This window comes from Scylla paramamosain, unplaced genomic scaffold (assembly GCF_035594125.1).
Source record: "Scylla paramamosain isolate STU-SP2022 unplaced genomic scaffold, ASM3559412v1 Contig154, whole genome shotgun sequence".
NCBI classification, from domain to species: Eukaryota; Metazoa; Arthropoda; class Malacostraca; order Decapoda; family Portunidae; genus Scylla; species Scylla paramamosain.
This window is the reverse complement of record NW_026973819.1, coordinates 39,917-62,536: the sequence shown is the minus strand read 5'-3', so window position 1 is coordinate 62,536 and position 22,620 is coordinate 39,917. Positions and strand designations below refer to the sequence as shown.

The window sequence follows — 22,620 nt, the reverse complement described above, 5'->3', positions numbered from 1 at the left end:
ACATAGATTATACATTGATACATGTACCCTGAGTTCCTGTGCATGTAAAAATGTATCTATAGTACGAAAAATAACAAGATAATTTTTTCCATATTTTTCCCCTTCCTTTCCCCGCCCTCACCAAAACATCGGTGCCCTTCTTTTTCATTGTTTCTTCTCATTCACGCCCATAGGTGAATTATTCATTTACACATCTACTATTCACATCCCAGCCAGATAATCCTAGTCTGTAGTTAAATAAGATACTTTGTGTTAGTCAGCGTCACCTATGCCTGCATCTCCATCCCCTCCCTCTCTGTCATCCCAGACTGACAATATTAATTTCTCCTCACCTACGCTTATTTATATGCCAATATACTGTTCATACATATTTCATACATACATACATGTCATGTTTCTCTGTATATATAGATTTCTACCTGTAATGATAAAAGTATAAAATGTATGCCTTGGGTCTGGCAGGTAAATGAATCTTCAGTTTGTTTTCTTTTAATTTCTTCATGTCACTATACCACAGCACTGTACCCTATGGTGCTAGTGGTGCAGGAAGGCCTTTGTCTACCTACACCATAAAAACCACTGTACCATGCATCACTGTAACTTTAAACTGTAGCACAAAAACTTAACCTAACTGTGATGTTCCTAGACCCCCTCCTAAACGATTTCCAAGAGTGGTGAATCAACTTTGCAAGACTCCCACTGTTGCAGTACCATGTCAGTGTACATTGTGGTGTTAATGGTGCACACAAGGGCCTGGCAGTGTACCATGTGCCATAGTACCTCAAAAACACCTGTAAGACTGTTTTTCTTCTTTTTCCTCTGATATATTTGTTTATTTATTTATTTATTACAATTTTTTATCTATTGTTTTGGTTTGCTTCAGAATCCTGAATCATGTGTTTTTTTTTTCTATTTATTTTTATTATTTTATTTATTTATTTCTATATAATTAGATTTGGTTAGGTTAGTTCGGGCTGAGTTAGGGTTGGCTTCTAGTTCATCAAAGTTAGGTCAGGTTAGGGTTACGCTCAGGTCAGGTTAGTCTAGAATAATTTACGTTAGGTTAAGTTAGGTTACGTTAGGTTAGGTTAAGCAGGCTTACATTAGGTTAGGGTCAGGTCAGGTTAGGTTAGGGTTAGGGTTAGGTCATCCCCTGTCAGTCCTGCCTGCCCCTGTCACCTCTACCAATCCCTGTCAAGCTCTGCCAAGCTCTTTGTTACCTCTCAAGTAATGAGGTGGCTTGAGATGTGAGATTTTAAACAGAAGCCTTTGCTGTCACCCCTGCCAAGCCCTACCAAACCCTGTCAGGCCCCACCAAGGCGCTCTCAAGCCCCACCAAGGCCTGTCAACCCCCTACCGAGACCTATCAGCTCTATAATCTGAAAAAAGTGCAGTGTCTTAGGAGGGATTGATTAAGTAAAACAGTGACTTATGGCCAAAATGGAATGACTGACTGACTGACTGACTGACTAGGCTGAGTGACTGATTGATTGGCTAGTTGGTTGAATGTGGCTAGCTCCAACACTTGAACTGACCAGTCTCACACCTCAACAGGTCCTCACCTTGTTGTAGGAGAGCTTGACAACATGTACCAGCCAGCAGCAACTCCCATGCTAACAGGCTTCTCCCCCGCGGGTATGTAGCACCTCTGGAGTCGCTCGATGAAGAAGAGGATGCATGGCGAGGCCTGTCGTGTTGGGGCCGGGAGCCGGCACAGAGCTGTGTCAAAACGTTGGGGTTGTGTAGGCAAGCATCTTCTCTTGGCAAGGTCCTCGTAGGTGGCCGCAAACAGTTTACGGCTGTGGGATGAGAACTTGTCTTGTGAATGTGACGTTGGGGTGAGTGTTAATCTGATTTTGTGTTACTATGTCTCTGTGGGGAGTGGGTGTTAATGTGATTTTTTGTTAACTGAATGCTGTGTCTGACCTCCTGAGGTGTAGTACATGGTGGGCCACAAGATTGTCCCTTTCCACTAGGGGCTGACAGATGATATTAAGAGTGTGAATGTGTGTGTGGTGTTAACGTGCTGGAGTGTGCACAGCCAGGAGTGTTTGGGGAATGGGAAAATAAAAGGAGTTATGGTGGATGTTTTTAAAAATGCATCTTTTGAGAGCTAAGTATACAAGAAAGTTGGTGTGTTTGGGGGAATGAGTAAACAATGAAGAAATGTTTTGAGGAACTGGGTGTGCAGAGGCAGGAGTGTTTGGAGAATGAGAATACAGGAAGACAGGAATGATTTGGGAATAAGTGTACAAGAAAGGAGTGTTTGAGTGACAATATATAAGGAAGAGGTGTTTTGAAAATGAGAGTACAAGGAATGAGCATTTTGGGAGTTAATATACAAGGAAGCAAGTATTTAAGGGACAAGTATACAAGATTATTTTCCTGTCATATGTCATTATACAATGTTTTTCTTTGTTATATACATCATTCCCTTTCACTTTTCATATCTTGTGTTCTCGCTATTCTGATGTAATGTTACAGATAGAGAATGTTTGGTGTCAAATTTTCACTAATTTCATATGTGTATAAACTTACCTTTCATTGACTCTTTTTTACTATTACTACTATATTTGCTTGCTTTTTAAACAAAAGTCTTTTCTTTCAGAGGAGGGAAGCACAGGGGAAGAGGAGGACGGAGGGAGGAAGAGAGTTAAGAGTCACAAGAGGAGGAGGAAGGTGGAAAAGAAAGAGGAAGGAGAGGAGGAGGAGGAGGAGGAGGAAGATGGAGAAGGAAAGGAGAAAGATAAAGAAGGAAGGAAATGCCGCAGAAGGAGAAGGTGAGTTGTTAATAAGGTTTCTGTGTGACAAGTTTTCTGAAAATTTTATTTGTTTACATGAAGTTCGTTTTGTATATTACTCTTAATATACTACTTCTCCCACCACATGTAATTTGTCTGTCTGCTGTTGTGGTTCTTTCATTTCTTGTTCCCTTTCCTGAATATACCATTTCCTTAGTTTCATATCTAGTACCCTCCAATAAAATTTCTGCTTCTCGGTCTCTGTACTTCTCTCGTTTTTTTTGCTTGGCTTTCCTCATTCCTCAGATCCTTCTCTTTTTCCTTTCTTCCAAGTTCATATCTCTTTTTTTACCCAAATATTCTTGTATTCTGAATTTTTCAGCCAGCTTCCCAGTTCTCTACCAGGATCTCCTTTACTGTGTAACTTGGGATCTCATTCTCACTTTTAATGGTCTTTTACCTCCTTCACTATATTTTCAAATTCTATATGCTTCTTCCACTTCTCATTCCAGTCCCTGTTCTTCACCTTGGACCATTGTAATAAATTTTCCTTTACCAACTCCTCTCTCTCTCTCTCTCTCTCTCTCTCTCTCTCTCTCTCTCTCTCTCTCTCTCTCTCTCTCTCTCTCTCTCTCTCTCTCTCTCTCTCTCTCTCTCTCTCTCTCTCTCTCTCTCTCTCTCTCTCCTTATTCCCTTTTCTTCCTTTCTTCCTTCCCTCCTATCTTTGTTTCTCCCTCCTCCTCCTCCTCCTCCTCCTTCCTCCTCCTCCTCCTCCTCCTCCTCCTCCTCCTCCTCCTCCTCCTCCTCCTCCTCCTCCTCCTCCTCCTCCTCCATTCTACCTAACAAGAAATAATAGATTCAAGATTATACCCAAACGTTTTAAATCCCACAAGGCCAAACATTTTTTCTCTTTTTAATCGTATAGTAAATATATGGAGTAAACTTCCTGCAGAGAAATTGTGAACAATATTGAAATTGTGAAAGCAATATTATTGAATCAGTTCATCCTTTTTTTTTTTTTTTTTTTTTTATGTAGGAAGGATACTGGCCAAGGGCAAACAAAAATCTAATAAAAAAAAATGCCCACTGAAATAGTCCAGTCCCTTAAAAGGGTCAAAGCAGTGGTCAAAAATTGGTGGATAAGTGCCTTGTCTTGAAACCTCCCCTCTTGAAGGAATTCAAGCTACATAGGAAGGTGGAAATACAGAAGCAGGCAAGGAGTTCCAGAGTTTACCAGAGAAAGGGAGATGAATGATTGAGAATACTGGTTAACTCTTGCGTGAGAGAGGTGGACAGAATAGGAGTGAGAGAAAGAAGAAAGTCTTGTGCAGCGGTGTCAAAGGAGGAGGGGAGGCATGCAGTTAGCAAGAGATCAGAAGAGCAGTTGGCATGAAAATAGCGGTAGAAGAACAGCTAGATATGCAACATTGCGGCGGTGAGAGAGGGGCTGGAAGACAGTCAGTTAGAGGAGAGTGGAGTTGATGAGACGAAAAGCTTTTGGATTCCACCCTGTCTAGAACAGCAGTAGTGAGAAGTGGAACCCCCCCAGACATGTGAAGCATACTCCATACATGGACGGATAAGGCCCTTGTACAGAGTTAGCAGCTGGGGGGTGAGAAAACTGGCTGAGACGTCTCAGAACACCTAACTTCATAGAAGCTGTTTTAGCTAGAGATGAGATGTGGTAGTTTCCAGTTCAGATTATAAGTAAAGGACAGACCGAGGATGTTCAGTGTAGAAGAGGGGGACAGTTGAGTGTCATTGAAGAAGAGGGGATAGTTGTCTGGAAGAGATTGTGTCGAGTTGATAGATGGAGGAATTGAGTTTTTGAGGCATTGAACAATACCAAGTTTGCTCTGCCCCAATCAGAAATTTTAGAAAGATCAGAAGTCAGGCGTTCTGTGGCTTCCTGCGTGATATGTTTACCTCCTGAAGGGTTGGACGTCTATGAAAAGACGTGGAAAAGTGCAGGGTGGTGCATCATCAGCATAGGAGTGGATAGGACATTTGCACTTTGTTTTTCCACAGAGCAATAAGAAATTAGAATTGACAGAGAAACCAGACAAGGGACTGCATTTGAAGAAGCACAAGAACCAAGAAATTACATCATTCAATGAAATGACAACATAATCTAAAGTAAGAATTTACATAGCTTTCATTTTGGTTTACATTCTGAAAGGTAACAGTAACATGGATATGTTTTTATATTTAAATCTTTCTCTGATTGCATACAAATGGTACCAATCAACAAATAATAATGTAATACTTAGAAGCTGGGAATTCAAATCACTGGTAGATAAAATGAACCACCATTCTAGAGTGTACATAATCTAAGGGAATTAATATACTGGTTAACTGTCACACCAGCATGAACAGAATAGCAACAATTGTTGAGTAGAGTCTGTAGGGAGGTGGGAAGGAGGCATGTAGTCAGTTTTAGAGAGCAGTTATTATGAAATCAGCTGTAGAATATTCCTAAGATGCAATACTACTGGAGTCTGTCAGCTTGAAGACAGTTTATTAAAGAAGGGTTCATGAGATATAAAGTGCCTTTGATTATTCAGTTTCATTTCCAAAGTAACATTTATTTATTGGTGTGTTGCTTCCTGTAAATAGTAAAGCCTTGACAGCACTGCATCTCTCACACCACGCTGTAACTGTTGAGAGAACCCTAACCCTTAGAGAGAGCAGGAGGGAATCCTTGGTTTATGTTCAGTAAAGCCCTGTATTCTTGTCATGGCAATGTAGAATGGAGGCGTCATTGGTTTATGTTCAGTAAAGCCCTGTATTCTTGTCATGGCAATGTAGAATGGAGGCGTCCTTGGTTTATGTTCAGTAAAGCCCCGTATTCTTGTCATGGCAATGTAGAATGGAGGCGTCCTTTGGTTTATGTTCAGTAAAGCCCTGTATTCTTGTCATGGCAATGTAGAATGGAGACGTCATTGGTCACATACTGTTCGCAATGTGCTCCAATAATGTAATTCCAATGGAATCATGAAGGTGTAAAAATGCAGGATATGGATGGGATGCTACATCAGCAGCTTTTGTCATTAAGGGTGGTAAAGTGAAAGATTTGTTAATCACTTTGGTCTTTAGTTGATGCTTCTGGTGAGGCTTTCCTGTTTAAACTTGGCATAATATATATAAAATGATGTGGCATGTTAAACAAGTTAACTTACTGCCTTCTTGTGTCTTTCACAGATAGAAATCAAAAACGTCACAAGACAGAATAGTGAGCTGCATGCACTTATCACAGAGTATAAAGTCACTCCCTCAGAGGAAAAAGACAAGGATGGCATGTCTTCATGTGAGAACTCAGAAGCCAAATGTGAGCTACCATCCACATGAATATATATTTGTATATCAAACTGACATTCTCCTTGGAGGGAGGCTTTCCAAAGTGCACACACACACACACACACACACACACACACACACACACACACACACACACACACACACACACACACACACACACACATCTCTGCATCAGGACCTGCAACAGCCAGACTGATAAAACAATTACTTCACCCAAGATGATCAGCTGATAGTGATTAGCTGTGGATGAGCCTCCTGTGGTGACTAGGAGTACAAAAGCCAGCAGCTAATTTTGGGAGCTTGCCAGTCATCATGGTCCTGGTGTCTGAGGTGCTGCTTTTGCATTTTCCCAGTCATGGGTCGAGGCTACATCACATTTATTCATTCACAGTTGCTCTTAGCTATCTCTGTTACAAGTTAAAAATTTTTCCTTCTGGCTCCCCACAGACATTTCTGGTGCATCTTAACCCTCTCTCTCCATTGCCCTTCTATTTCCCTTAATCTTATACCCACTTCTTACATTACGTCTAATTACTTCCATTGGTCATTCTTGTTCGGCCCTCTGTTGCATCAATTTTCACCACCTCCAGGTACAGAGATACCCAAGGGGGAAATTGCTGGGTCAAGTGGCTACACTTCGACATCTGAGGTTAGCAGGTTGGAGAGTGAGTGCAGCAGTCTTCAGGTTCAGCTAGACTGTGAGAGGGATAAGTATAACAAACTGCTGGGAGAATCTCTTGCTCATGAAAAGTTGTCTGAAGATGTCATAACTGAACCAAAAGGTAAGAAAGTTTATATTCCCTAATAATAAAGCAAATAATTTTTCCTCACTGTTGCTCAATTTTTTGAATTAATAACAAAATAAAAGCAATAAAGCATTTCTGTTGTTATTGGATTTGTTTATTGAGGCTGTATTAAGAAAGTTGAGAGAAACAAACTTATTGTTTTATCAGGAGAAACAACAGGATTGGGAGGAACTGAGTTTTAACAGAAGCTGCAACAACTGCAGGAGCCTCACAGGGTCCTGGAGAGCAGGTTAACTTGCAGCATGAAGGAGGTGGCTGAGCTAAGTGACAGGAAGTAGCAGCTTAAGCATGCTGTAGTGCATGAGGAGACAGAGTCCATCGTGTGCATGCATGTTTTTTGCTCATTTGAATCATCTGTAAAAGTGAAGTGGAGGAAGTGTTTACTGTTTACTGTATGCCATTTCCCCTTGGGTCTTTTAACAATGAAGAATTTTATCCTTCTTCAGGTGACTACATCACCATCTACCAGTTGCAGCGAGGAGTGATGAAGCAACAAGCTCGAGAACGCGAGTTAGACCTTGCCAGCCTCCATCATGAATGAGAGGAAATGAAGCAAAACCACTCTGCAGGGTTAGTGCTCTCTTTGCATCTCACACACTTCTTATTCATGTCATGGCAGATTAGTGATTTCTGCTGCATCTCACACACTTCTTATTCAATTGCTGGTATGTTAGTGATCTCTGCTGCATCTCACACACTCTCTTATTCAATTGCTGGCAGGTTAGTGATCTCTGCTGCATCTCAAACGGCTCTTATTCAGGTGTTGACCAAAGTACTAAGCCTTCATATCATTACCTTGCTCTGTGATGGAGGCTACACTCGATCTGGCATCTAGCTGAGATTTAATACAGTAAAGCTTCCATATGAGTTCATGTAGAGCAAAATGTTTTCAAATGCCAGGGAAGTAGTGTAATGTAACCTTCCAGAGAAATCTATCCCTCATTTATTAGTTAACAGGAGTGTTTAATGTACTTAATGTGATTAGCCAGGATCAAGGGTCAACTTCTTCACTGACCATTTACTCTCAGGTGATGTATCTGTCCTCCATGAGTCACCAGAGACACATAAGGTGTTGTAAGTAAAATGGTCTATTAGATTTATTCAAAATGTGAATTAACACAGTTGTTTCCTGCAGGATTTGATATCAAAGCTGGTGCAGGAAAAGGAAGCAGATCATGACCTTCAGCAGCTCGAGAAGATAAGCAGCGTCCTTAAGAGTCCAGTTGCTATCTTTAGCAGTGTTGGTGAGTAGTAAAAATTGAGCCATCTTATGAAGTGCAACGAAACATTATTATTATCTTCATACCTTTCTTGAAATAAACAGATTTCTGTGGCATGTTGCTCATTAGCACTTTAATATCAGATAACACCAGTTATTTATGTAATGATGTAATGTACTAAGTAGATGAAATACAAGTGGCATCTGCTAACACTCTTGATGTGGAACAGGAACCAGTGAGTCTGAGACACCCACCAGCAGTGGAAAGCTGGCTGACGAGTCCCTTCAAGCACTCTTGAAAAGGTGGAGCAACAACAAGAAACAGAAAATTGCATCCATCATTCTTTGCCTTGGAGGAGGGAATTGATGCCCTGTTGACCCTTCACACTGATGTCCCTCATGAGGAGGCAGAATATGAATCCTACAGAACTTGCCCATAGAAAGACCAAAACTGTTACTGCTGCCAAGACACTGCCACCACTTCCACTGACACCAAAAGCCCAACTGTGCAGAGAATCCTGACCTCCGCAATGAAATGGAGTCCACCAGTCACCTGGAGCACTTTAGCCTCCAAAAGTTCCATCCGTGTCCATTGTGTTTGGGTAAACTACTCACTGTATATGGGGACAAGTATCAGTGTATGGTTACTATATACTCATTTGTACTTAAAGATGTCATGTCACATCATTCTCTCTCTCTCTCTCTCTCTCTCTCTCTCTCTCTCTCTCTCTCTCTCTCTCTCTCTCTCTCTCTCTCTCTCTCTCTCTCTCTCTCTCTCTCTCTCTCTCTCTCTCCTCTCTCTCTCTCTCCTCTCTCTCTCTCTCTCTCTCTCTCCTCTCTCTCTCTCTCTCTCTCTCTCTCTCTCTCTCTCTCTCTCTCTCTCTCTCTCTCTCTCTCTCTCTCTCTTTCTTTCTTTCTTTCTTTCTTTCTTTCTTTCTTTTTGCATATTTTACTGCTTTACATTCCTCCCCACAGTATTTTCTTCATCTACTTTATGACTGCAGTAGTTTTTATCATCCCAGTGTATGCCGTATCCACTCTGAAACTGTAATTCACCAATCAGCTCAAATGTGTCTCTGTTTTTGATAATCATTAATTTGTTTCAGCTACACAACCACTCTGATAAGGGACAAAATCTACTTCACCAGTCATCTATGTCATAATAGCCATATATATTCATACATATGACAAAAAATACTCTTCCTAAGACATTTCTTATTTTCTCTTCTCAAGTGACCTGTCCATCTATCTAAGGTACCACATAACATTTTAAAAAACTTACAATATTGCATTTAATTCATGAACATTTTTTTGTCTATGTAGACTTGAAATTGTATTGGTTCCTGTGGATGAGTGGGCCATGCTGTGCTTTGTCAAGGATGGTGTTTGGTATTGTGATGACTCTTGCCACAATCAAGTGTCTCCCACAGAGTAGTGGAGTACCTATGTATGGTGTTGACCCAAGCTGTCCAGGTCTCATCCAATGCCTTAATATGATTTAGATGATCAAAATGGTTTAATTCCACCATTTAATCAGCTGACTGATTTGAATGGAGAAGTATGTAATGTGTTGTAGCCTAACCATCCCTGCCAGCATGGTCAGATTCTTGGTAGTAACCTGAAATGCTCCTAGGTAGTGAGTATCATTGCACATAATACGGATCTTTACTTTGTCAGTAATTCAATGATACTGAATATTACTCTACTGGATTTTGGCTCACCACTGCTTGGTAACTTTGGCCATAATCCCAGGTCTGGAATGATATGAAGCCATGTTTTTACATTCCATATGAGACAGGCAAGCACTATGCTTTGCCTGGATCATACCTGTACTATACATTTATGACCCCCAGGTAGTCTATCACTCTCTCTCTCTCTCTCTCTCTCTCTCTCTCTCTCTCTCTCTCTCTCTCTGTTTGGAATTATACTGTATATTAGGAAATATCATTAAAGAGTGTGTGTGTAAAAAGTGTTTGCATTATTGTGCATTTGATGTTATAGCCCCAGGTTCTTAAAGTTTTCTAGTTTCATGATTTATAAAGATTGCTATTTTTAATAAAGTTATTGAAATTGTTATTGAGTGCTTTTTATTGAACTCATTAGCTTTGTAATAGTGTGTGTCTCATCATGCATTCATTAATGATGTAGAGTGGAAATGTCCACTCCTATCATGCATAATATCAATGCATTATTGGTTTATGTTGTTATTTGTGTATAAATTGTAAAGTTATGCCAGTCTATTTTAGTACAAACTAAATATCAGCTGGAAGAGAGGACAGGTAATGGCACACTAAAACACAGGAAGGGATAATGATATAATCAATTTAACAATACACAGAGGAAGAAGAATGAGAAAGCAATAAAAATGGATTATTTAATGGATGATTAATAGACCCTCATTTGTAATGTTATTTCAGGCAAGAATATTAAAAGAGACAGCCGGCTTGCCCTTTGTACTTGTTCAGCTTGCACTTAGCACTTGTTCATACATGACAGAATGAGAGACTTTATGGGTGGGGGTGACACCTGGAAATGGGTATGATTCATGAAGGGATTGATTGATTGGTTGACTGACTGGATTAAGAAAAAAACGGCAGTAGCAGGTGGAGGGTGGGGGGGGGGGAAGGCGCCCCCAACTTTCCAGTCATATATGGCGTGGAAGGGACAATACCAGCAAAGAAAAATATGAGAAAATGCATAATTTACTACAAAACCTAAAATGCGAAATAAAACCTTGCCAAATTGAACCTTCCCACGAAGGTAATGAATGGAGTTTTGATGCAATGAGCCACAGTTACTTAAAACACTCAACAACATAGTAACACCTGCCAAAAAAAATAAAAATAAATAAATAAAATCAATCGAATAAATAAAGATAAAAAAACGCGAGAAAAACCTTTAAATTATCACAACGCGAAATATACACACACGCTAAACTGGATGCGTCATTAATTAATACCCCCCCAATAGTTTATAGCCCCTCCCCTATTCCCCATTCGCCCCCCCCCCTGCCTCTCCCTGCCTTGAGGAACACCTTCACTTATGGCCTGCTGTTGGGTCAGATTTGAGCCATTTTAACCTCGAATTACATACAATACATACATACATATCGTCTCCTTGCACAATAATTATAATAGTCTTCCTGGCTTAATTTTTTGTTTATTCATTATTCCTTATGTATTTATTAATTATTTGTCATTTGTCTAATTCCTTGTTTTATTTAGCCTCGGTATTTAACTAAGCATTTTTTTTTTTTCACTTTCTGGATCAGGTCTCTTGCAATGAATGGCTTAATTGTTTATTTACTGTTCCTTACGTGTTTATTGATTTTATGTGAGTTATTTATTTGATATCTATGATTTTTTTTTTTACTTGCATTTCTTTATATGATAGTTTTATCTTTTCGTGTTTTCTGTTTAAGTTTTGTTTATTACTCCTTGTTTGTGTTATTAGGTGTGTCATTAATTATTTGTCTTATTTCTCGTAGTTTAATGGATTTTTTAGCACTTTAATTATTAGAGTTCTTCTCACCAGTCATTTTATTCGAGAGAGAGAGAGAGAGAGAGAGAGAGAGTCTAAATGAATGATAAAAAAAATACAATCAGTTACAGTATTTTATTTATAAACAAGAACAATTCATGATAATAATAATAATAATAATAATAATAATAATAATATTTAAATACAAGGAGGAAAATGTGTAATAATAATAATAATAATAATAATAATAATAATAATAATAATAACAATAATAACTGCTTCTATCTTACTCACACAGATAAATAGTTTTATAAATAGTTTATTGACCATAAACATTGTGTACATACACACAAAATTAAATAGAACAGATAAAAATTTCAAAATGTAGTCAGTGACACACAGAAGACTGGTGACAAAACCTACTAAAGCCCATTAAATGATTGGGTGTCTCAAGTTTCCACATCATCAGTGGAACACTGCTTCTGAGCACTCAGGGATGGACAAGCTTTTCATGGCTTGGTGTGAATGGAGACAAGACGTGTAGGGGATTTATTTGTTCTGTTTTTTCTTGTCCTACTCTCTCTTCCTCCCTCTTGACTCTTCCTTTGCTTCATCCTACTCTTTCTCTTGCTCATTCTTTCTCTCTCTCTCTCTCTCTCTCTGGACTTTTCAGACATAGCTCCTTATGATTTTTTGGGCAATCCCAAACCTGTTGACAGTATCCTTATCTGAGAGCCAAGGGAGACCATGCAGAATGTGGCAGCATACCTATCATTGGTTGCAGAAGCGTTTGAGCAGTGGGAGTGATGGATGGTGATTGTAGGAATGAATGGTGGCACTGTTATCCACCATGACATTCATCCACATAACAGAACCATCTCACATGGTGTATTCTGGGGCCTCAGGGAGAGGAACCTCTGTAGCCTTGGGCAGTAGCCTCTGGTCAGGTTTGCTCCAGAGTCAAACCCTGCTTACCATCCGAGAATACCTTGGGGAGGAATGAGGAAGCTCTCTTTGCTCTGAACCCATGAAAATTGTTCAACCCTATAAGGGAAAAATATGAATGTTGAACAAATTGATGAGAAATGGAAGGATTAATGGGCTAAGTGTGTTGGATTACAGAGGGCTTTCTTTGAAGGACATTTTGAATGATACCATAATTTTGGCCCTTAGCCCAAGGTTGGATACTTCTTTGAAACCGTTCTTGCATTTTTTAAGCTAAGTAATATAAAATGCTCAATTAACAAAGGAAGGAAGGATAATGAAAAGATAAAACAAATCAGGAATTATATCAATTCATAGCTTTATCATAGTTCTAAGTCATAAATACTACAAAAATTAGTCAATCTCTTCAGAAATAATTATAAGATAAGCTTTAATAATAAAAAAGTATGTATAAATAGATGAAATGTTGTCACCTTCACCAATGCCGGCTTCTTGTTATTCAGCACATGCTTGTGCTTCCTGAACACCGGTCTCATACTGGATAGAGACAGTAATGTATGGAGGTTTGATGCAATACAACATTTTATATAAGGATAAAAACTTGCATAAACTTCCTGTTTGTGTTTTTCTACTAAGGTGCAATTGTTAGGTGAGCATTTGCAACTTCCTACACTTCAAAACTACAACATCCCTACTACAGTGGCTCAGAGCCACACCATCACTTGTTGCTTGTCCACTAGTAAATAAGTTTTTTGTTTGTTCATTCTCATTCCTTCCCTATTTAAAACATCATTCCATCTTGTCATGGCCTCTTGAAGATCTTGTTGGCTTCCTGTCACGACAGCGACATCGTCTGCATAGGCCAGCATGATCTCTTTTATCCTCCCTTACACACACTTCCTTCAGGCATCTGTCCATGTATATAATGAATAGCAAAGGAGAGAGCATCAATTATTCAATTATTCAATTATTCCTCACACACACACACATACATACACACACACACACACACACACAAACACACACACACACACACACACACACACACACACACACACACACACACACACACACACAGGTAATAACAATAATATCTACCCTATATTGTAATGCACATTTTCATAATCACCACTGAATCATCATCATCATCATCACTCAATATTTTTTATCAATAATATTAACAGTATTTATAGTATGTACATAGCATTACTATTATTACTACACACACACACACACACACACACACACACACACACGTACATACACTCACCTCCTTGGCAGGGGTGGTGGGGAACAGGAGGAGGAGGAGGAGGAGGAGGAGGAGGAGGAGGAGGAGGAGGAGGAGGAGGAGGAGGAGGAGGTGGACGAGGAGGAGGAGGAGGAGGAGGAGGAGGAGGAGGAGGAGGAGGAGGAGGAGGAGGAGGAGGAGGAGGAGGAGGAGGAGGAGGAGGAGGAGGAGGAGGAAGAGGAGGATTAACACTGTGTGAGTGACTGACAGACTGACTAACTGACTAACCTCCACTAACTGACTGAATGACTGACTAACTGACTGACTGAATGACTGACTAACTGAGTGACTGACTGACTGACTCACTGACTGATACATACATACATACAGACAGACACAAGTGCATGCACAAGAATAAAAAATAAAATACATAACTGAAAAATCATTGCAATACACAGACAGACAGACAGACCAATGACAGAAAGACAGACAGATGGAGACAAACTAAACAGATAGATAGATAGTGAAATGACCACACAAAACACACACACACACACACACACACACACACACACACACACACACACACACACACACGCACCTGTTGAACATAGTAAGCTGTGGCACCAGGTTCAGACGGCCGCTTCTACACAGCCTCGGACGCTCCTGTGCCAACTCCTTGCATCGAACGAAACCTGTGTAGACATGAAAGTAAGCAAGCAAGTGTTTATGGCTAATTATAATACTCAATATGCCAGTATCATCTCCAGTATCACCATCTGCTCACCACTGGGGGTCTCCTGGGGAGAGTTAGGGAGAGTGAGAGAGGGGAGGGAGAGAGGGAGAGGAGAGGAAGAGAGAAGGGGAGTCTTTGGAGATGGTTTGGGGTGAGTCTGGGGATGGTCTGGATACATTGGGAATGAGAGAGAGAGAGAGAGAGAGAGAGAGAGAGAGAGAGAGAGAGAGAGAGAGAGAGAGAGAGAGAGAGAGAGAGAGAGAGAGAGAGAGAGAGAGAGAGAGAGAGAGAGAGAGAGAGAGAGAGAGAGAGAGAGAGAGAGAGAGAGAGAGAGAGAGAGAGAGAGAGAGAGAGAGAGAGAGAGAGAGAGAGAGAGAGAGAGAGAGAGAGAGAGAGAGAGAGAGAGAGAGAGAGAGAGAGAGAGAGAGAGAGAGAGAGAGAGAGAGAGAGAGAGAGAGAGAGAGAGAGAGAGAGAGAGAGAGAGAGAGAGAGAGAGAGAGAGAGAGAGAGAGAGAGAGAGAGAGAGAGAGAGAGAGAGAGAGAGAGAGAGAGAGAGAGAGAGAGAGAGAGAGAGAGAGAGAGAGAGAGAGAGAGAGAGAGAGAGAGAGAGAGAGAGAGAGAGAGAGAGAGAGAGAGAGAGAGAGAGAGAGAGAGAGAGAGAGAGAGAGAGGCTGTGAAAGGCTGGACAGAGGTTGAGGAAGCTGGGATGGACTGGAAGTCCATCCCAACAGTTTGGGACAGTTTTGGGGTGAGTCTGGAAGTGGTCTGGCCATACACTGGAATGAGATAGAGTGAGAGAGAGGCTGTGAGTGGCTGTGAATAGCTGTGAGAGGGTGTGATAGGTTGTGAGAGGCTGAGAAAAGACAGTGAGAGGGTGGAGAAACACTGCATAATGGGAAACTGGAAAATGAAAAGTGGTAGAGAAAGAGACACACAGGTAGACAGACACACCTGTAGGAAGGGCTCACTTAATATCCCCAACAGCTGGAGGGAGGGCTACAGGTAATAATCTTTTCTTCTTCCTTATCCGTGCCTCCTCCTCGTCCTCCTCTTCCTTTTCCTCCATCCACACTCGTACTCCGGAACTGGCGACCCCACCACCGGCACCTCCGATATGCCTCCGTGGATGGTAAGGTAGTTAGGGAATCTGTCTGAGTTAGCGTGTGTGTGTATGTTGTTAAGTTTGGTTAAGTGTTAAATAAAGAATGGTAATCTATATTAATTTCAATATTTATCTACTTATTATCTGTATTTTGCCAAGATACATAGTACCATTTGAACTGTAAACCTTTAGTAATTGTCTGTCTCCTGCACACCCAGCTCGCCGAACACCCCTGTGCCTGCAAACGGGTCACTGAACATTAAATAAACTTGGTCTCAGTCCCCTACATACACACAAGTGGCTGGCCAAACACTGCATCAACACAAACAATGGATAAACAGTGGGAATCTGCTGGTCTGGAGTCCCCTACATACACACAAGTGGCTGGCCAAACACTGCATCAACACAAACAGTGAATAAACAGTGAGAATCTGCTGGTCTGAGCCCCCAAAACACACTAGTGGCTGGCCAAACACTAGATCAACACAAACCAGTGAATAAACAGTGGGAATCTGCTGGTCTGAGCCCCAAAACACACAAGTGGCTGGCCAAACACTAGATCAACACAAACAGTGGATAAACAGTGGGAATCTGCTGGTCTGAGTCCCCTACATAAACACAAGTGGCTGGCCAAACACTAGATCAACACAAAACAGTGGATAAATAGTAGGAATCTGCTGGTCTGAGCCCCCAAAACACACAAGTGGTTGGCCAAACACTGCATCCAACACAAACAGTGGATAAACAGTGGGAATCTGCTGGTCTGAGTCCCCTACATACACACAAGTGGCTGGCCAAACACTGCATCAACACAAACAGTGAATAAACAGTGGGAATCTGCTGGTCTGAGTCCCCTACATACACACAAGTGGCTGGCCAAACACTGCATCAACACAAACAGTGGATAAACAGTGGGAATCTGCTGGTCTGAGTCCCCTACATACACACAAGTGGCTGAGCCCAAACACTGCATCAACACAAACAATGGATAAACGAGTGGGAATCTGCTGGTCTGAGTCCCCTACATACACACAAGTGGCTGGCCAAACACTAGATCAACACAAACCAGTGAATAAACAGTGGGAATCTGCTGGTCTGAGTCCCCTACATACACACAAGTGGCTGGCCAAACACTAGATCAACACAAACAGTGGATAAACAGTGGGAATCTGCTGGTCTGAGTCCCCTACATAAACACAAGTGGCTGGCCAAACACTAGATCAACACAAACAGTGGATAAATAGTAGGAATCTGCTGGTCTGAGCCCCCAAAACACACAAGTGGCTGGCCAAACACTGCATCAACACAAACAGTGAATAAACAGTGGGAATCTGCTGGTCTGAGTCCGCTGCACATACACACACAAGTGGCTGGCCAAATACTGCATCAACACAAACAGTGAATAAACAGTGGGAATCTGCTGGTCTGAGTCCCCTACATACACACAAGTGGCTGGCCAAACACTAGATCAACACAAACAGTGAATAAACAGTGAGAATCTGCTGGTCTGAGCCCCCAAAACACACTAGTGGCTGGCCAAACACTAGATCAACACAAACAGTGAATAAACAGTGGGAATCTGCTGGTCTGAGCCCCCAAAACACACAAATGGCTGGCCAAAACACTAGATCAACACAAACAGTGGATAAACAGTGGGAATCTGCTGGTCTGAGTCCCCTACATAAACACAAGTGGCTGGCCAAACACTAGATCAACACAAACAGTGGATAAATAGTAGGAATCTGGCTGGTCTGAGCCCTCAAAACACACAAGTGGCTGGCCAAACACTGCATCAACACAAACAGTGGATAAACAGTGGGGAATCTGCTGGTCTGAGTCCCCTACATAAACAGCCAAAGTGGCTGGCCAAACACTAGATCAACACAAACAGTGGATAAATAGTCATGGAATCTGCTGGTCTGAGCCCCCAAAACACACAAGTGGCTGGCCAAACACTGCATCAACACAAACAGTGGATAAACAGTGGGAATCTGCTGGTCTGAGGTCCGCTACATACACACAAGTGGCTGGCCAAATACTGTCCCCATCAAGCACAAACAGTGAATAAACAGTGGGAATCTGCTGGTCTGAGTCCCCTACATACACACAAGTGGCTGGCCAAACACTGCATCAACACAAACAGTGGATAAACAGTGGGAATCTGCTGGTCTGAGTCCCTGCCACATACACACAAGTGGCTGGCTAAACACTGCATCAACACTTACAAACAATGGATAAACAGTGGGAATCTGCTGGTCTGAGTCCCCTACATACACACAAGTGGCTGGCCAAACACTAGATCAACACAAACAGGGTGAATAAACAGTGAGAATCTGCTGGTCTGAGCCCCCAAAACACACAAGTGGCTGGCCAAACACTAGATCCAACACAAACAGTGAATAAACAGTGGGAATCTGCTGGTCTGAGCCCCCAAAACACACAACTGGCTGGCCAAACTTACTAGATCAACACAAACAGTGGATAAACAGTGGGAATCTGCTGGTCTGAATCCCCTACATAGACACAAGTGGCTGGCCAAAGCACTAGATCAACACAAACAGTGGATAAATAGTAGGAATCTGCTGGTCTGAGCCCCCAAAACACACTAGTGGCTGGCCAAACACTGCATCAACACAAACAGTGGATAAACAGTGGGAATCTGCTGGTCTGAGTCCCCTACATACACACAAGTGGCTGGCCAAACACTAGATCAACACAAACAGTGAATAAACAGTGGGAATCTGCTGGTCTGAGCCCCCAAAACACACAAGTGGCTGGCCAAACACTAAATCAACACAAACAGTGAATAAACACTGGGAATCTGCTGGTCTGAGCCCCCAAAACACACAAGTGGCTGGCCAGACACTGCATCAACACAAACAGTGAATAAACACTGGGAATCTGCTGGTCTGAGCCCCCAAAACACACAAGTGGCTGGCCAGACACTGCATCAACACAAACAGTGAATAAACAGTGGGAATCTGCTGTGGTCTGAGCCCCCAAAACACACTAGTGGCTGGCCAGACACTGCATAGGCACAGATGGGAGCTGGTTTGGCCCCTGACAGCACCCTCCAGTATTCATGTAAATTCTGGCTACCATTTGCAATTCTATTTTGGGGAGCCACACCTCAGAGAGTCTCTTTTATTGAAGTTTTTGTCCCCCCACGGCTGGCTGGCCTACATAACAAAATAAATAGATAATGTTTTTTTTTGTCAGTTAGAGGACTTTTTCATCTCTACCTGTTGAAATAAGATTATCTCGGAAAGTTTAAAAATGATGCATTACTACTACTACTACTTACCCTGAACAATACACTCATCCTCAGCATCAGAGGACGGCCCCTCCCCCTCCTCACTGACTAACTGTTGTTGTTGTTGCAGTTGTTGTTGTAACAGAATCAACCCTCTTCCTCTCCCTCTCTCTCTCTGACGTGCCTCCCCTCCTGGCCTCCCTCTCTCTCCTCCTCCCTCTCCTTCCTCTCCCTCCTCTCTTGCTTCTCTCTCTCTCTCTCTTGCTGCTGCTGCAATCTCTGGGTCCACCATGTCCTCGTTGATCCTCGGGATTTGCTGCAAAAAGGAGGGAGAGAGTGAGTGAGTGGAAGTGGGAGAGAGGATGAGAGAGAGAGAATAAAACTATTATTGTAAGAGAGAGAGAGAGAGAGAGAGAGAGAGAGAGAGAGAGAGAGAGAGAGAGAGAGAGAGAGAGAGAGAGAGAGAGAGAGAAATATGTAGCAGTAATAATAATAATAATAATAATAATAATAATAATAATAATAATAATAATAATAATAATAATAATAATAATAATAATAATAATAATATCAAACATTCTCTCTCTCTCTCTCTCTCTCTCTCTCTCTCTCTCTCTCTCTCTCTCTCTCTCTCTCTCTCTCTCTCTCTCTCTCTCTCTCTCTCTCTCTCTCTCTCTCTCTCTCTCTCTCTCTCTCTCTCTCTCTCTCTCTCTCTCTCTCTCTCTCTTTCTCCTAGTGCAACCTACACTGCATAAATTATTTCTGCCTTCAAAAAGCTAATTTGGAATAAGACAAACAGTAACAAGTCCGAACATAGCAGTGGATCTTAAACTCCTAGAAACTGGAGACATTACTGTATTCCAGACCTTGGCGTTTGTATACAAAGCTCTTAATACAAACACAAGAGACACGGGCTCATGATATTCAGTTAAGACAGACAGGTAACTTGAGGGACACCCTTCTGCTGAACCTCCCGTGCCCAACAGAGTGTCGGTCTCACGAGGAACCAAGCACACTGGACCCGGCTCTCGGACACAGTTAAAAACAAACCATTACATTCCTTTAAATTACTGATAAAACAACACTTAACAAGTAATTATTCATTGTATTTATTAGTTTTCAAGGCCATTGTAATCAGCTCTACTATTATAAACATATGTAATTGTTTGTAATTTGTAATAGTTATTATTATTATTATTATTATTATTTACTTTTGTTTATTGATATAATTCTTTTTTGCATGTATCTATAATTTGATTGGGTTAAAGTTACTGAATTACTTACTAAATAATTATGTACTTGTCTTTTTCTTTTTTTTTTTTTCATGATAGCTGAATAAAACACTGGTCTTAAACCTTAGTGTAAAATATTCATTAGTCCACCAAAGACCTTGTGCTCCATGGACTGGCCATCACATATCAGAATGTCTATATACCAGTCTGTCTGTATATATTAACACCAATATATATCATTTAATCAATCAATCACTCTGTAAGGAAAATATAGACAAATAAATACAATAACAACAGATGTATATACACTCTCTCTCTCTCTCTCACCTGCTGAGGGGAGGGAGATAAGCCAAGCCACAGCTAACCCAGGTGTGTGTGTGGCCCACCTCCACCTCCCATCACCCCCGCTGGCAGCACCGCAGGGGGCAGGAGGGGGTGAGGGGATGACTGGGCAGGGGTCACAGGGAGAGGGGTGGCTGGGGCAGGGTCTGGGGCTGGGGTCGGGGGAAAGCCTGTGGACTCCGACCACTTGCTTGATAATCGACCAACTCCAACGACTTCTGCCCCTAATACCTGCGTGTTGTCAGCTGGAACAACCTGAGAGGAAGGAGGTGCTCCAGAAGTAGTAGTAGTAGTAGTAGTAGTAGTAGTAGTAGTAGTAGTAAGTTATTGATTTTCTATCTCTGTCTCTCCTTTCTGTATGTAAAAAACTTTTTCTCTCTCTCTCTCTCTCTCTCTCTCTCTCTCTCTCTCTCTCTCTCTCTCTCTCTCTCTCACCTGTATGACATTCCCCTGCCTGCACTATCATGGGGAAGTGGGGCTGCGGGGGCTGAGGCATCTTGGGGCAACACCTGAAGCATGTTCCCCATTTGAATAACCCTCTTGTTGTGGCGGTGGTGGCAGTGGTGGTGGTGGCGTGCCAGTCCCCTCGGCTGCATCGTAAGGTACTGGAACTGTTGGGAGGAGGGGGTTAGTTTGGGCGGCCCACGCCCCGGGGACTTAGCCTTGGGAGGAGAGAGCGTTGCCCAAAGGGGGGCAGGGACCGAGTTCTTGTAGGGGCTGCGGGCACACGGCCTTGGGAGGGCGGCCCTGGGGAGAAAGCTACTAGATTCGTTCAAAGCATATCTAAACCTAACAGAACACTATCATTTACAAATAAACCCCACCTGTTATAATTAGCTTGTGCAACAGTTTGAGGGCGAAGGTAAGGAGTGAGGAGCCACTGCTTACAGGGATAGCCACTGTCCCCGGGAAGGTAGCATCCTGCAGGTACATGTTGTTCCTCAAACATCAGTTTGAGTGCTGACTTATCTAGTATTCTTGCATCGTTGACTGAGCCAGGCCACCTTGCCACAATGTCAAGAATCTTATAGTGAGCATCAAATACTACTTGCACACATTTATGCTGTGATAAGCGTTTCCTGTTCACATATACATGTGTGTTCATCGACATGAGGAGACACAATTCTTATATGAGTACCATCAATCACTCCCACAACACCGGGAAACTGAGTTACTTGCATGAACTCTGCCTGTTTTTGCTGCACTTCACGCTGGGTGTGAGGGAAAGCCACGAACTTGGCAGATTACTTCTGGGTCAGCCAGTGCATCAATTGTCTGTGATATTGCACGGCTGATAGTGGGCTGCGTTGTTCCAAAATCATCACAACTGCACTGTCGTGCATTTTTTCCCTGTGGCTAAATATCGTAATGTGATGGCCACTCATCTCAGGAGTCAAGGCTCTATTTCTTTCAGTTTTACTTTGCAGCTTGTCTCTCACTATATCAGTCACTGCAACAATACCAGCGGCACGGTCCAATCTGAATCTTTTCAGTAACTCAGCATCGTCGTACTCAGCGAAAATATCTCTTCTCACTCTTGTAGGTGCGCCGCTGACGTTGTTGTGCCGCCTTCCTGCTTAACACGGCTGGGTTCATCATGCTCTAAATAAAATTTCCACCTACCTTTAATAATCTGCTGGAGGTAACTTGTGGAAAGAGAGAAGAAAAAGTGCATTATTTTTATGCAATAATATTTTTAATTTTTGAACTTGAAAATGCAATATACTTTAATTCAGAGATTTAAAAAAAAGTGAACATACGTTTTAACCCAGCGGGTGCTGTAAACAGTACCGTTGGCGGTTCACACCAGTTCAGAAGTAAGGTATCTTAAATTGCACTCGACAATGTTGTGAATACTTTAAAATGCTTGAAGCCATACTTGATGCCTTCCATAACACGTGTAAAGTAAGAAGTTAGCCTGTGTTAAAAAGTGGTGATCCCTGCAGATTACCAAGGCATCCAGTCTCCCAGCAAGTGCCAAGAGGCATTCACATTCAATGCTCCGCTGACACCAATTTGCCCAAAGGTATGCATTATATGTGGAAAGTACACATTACGTACGGTGTAGAGGTGGTTGTCCTAGTGATATGTAAATGGTAAAGGTGGTGGTGCTGGTGATTGTGATGGTACTACACTGTTATTACCGTATGTCAGTATATTGAGGCTTGATATCCACTTTTATTAATGTGCCAGTATTTCATTACCTATCTTATGAAAT

The 22,620-nt window shown here is 41.9% G+C and overlaps 1 long non-coding RNA gene across 1 annotated transcript; it reads left to right on the top strand.

The window, feature by feature from the left end:
* Positions 1-1,730: 1,730 nt before the first annotated feature.
* Positions 1,731-6,231, top strand: LOC135099598 (uncharacterized). The gene is made up of 4 exons (XR_010268165.1): positions 1,731-1,838; positions 2,609-2,780; positions 4,770-4,877; positions 5,943-6,231. It is a non-coding gene; the product is annotated as an uncharacterized LOC135099598 (long non-coding RNA).
* The last annotated feature ends 16,389 nt before the right edge of the window (positions 6,232-22,620 follow it).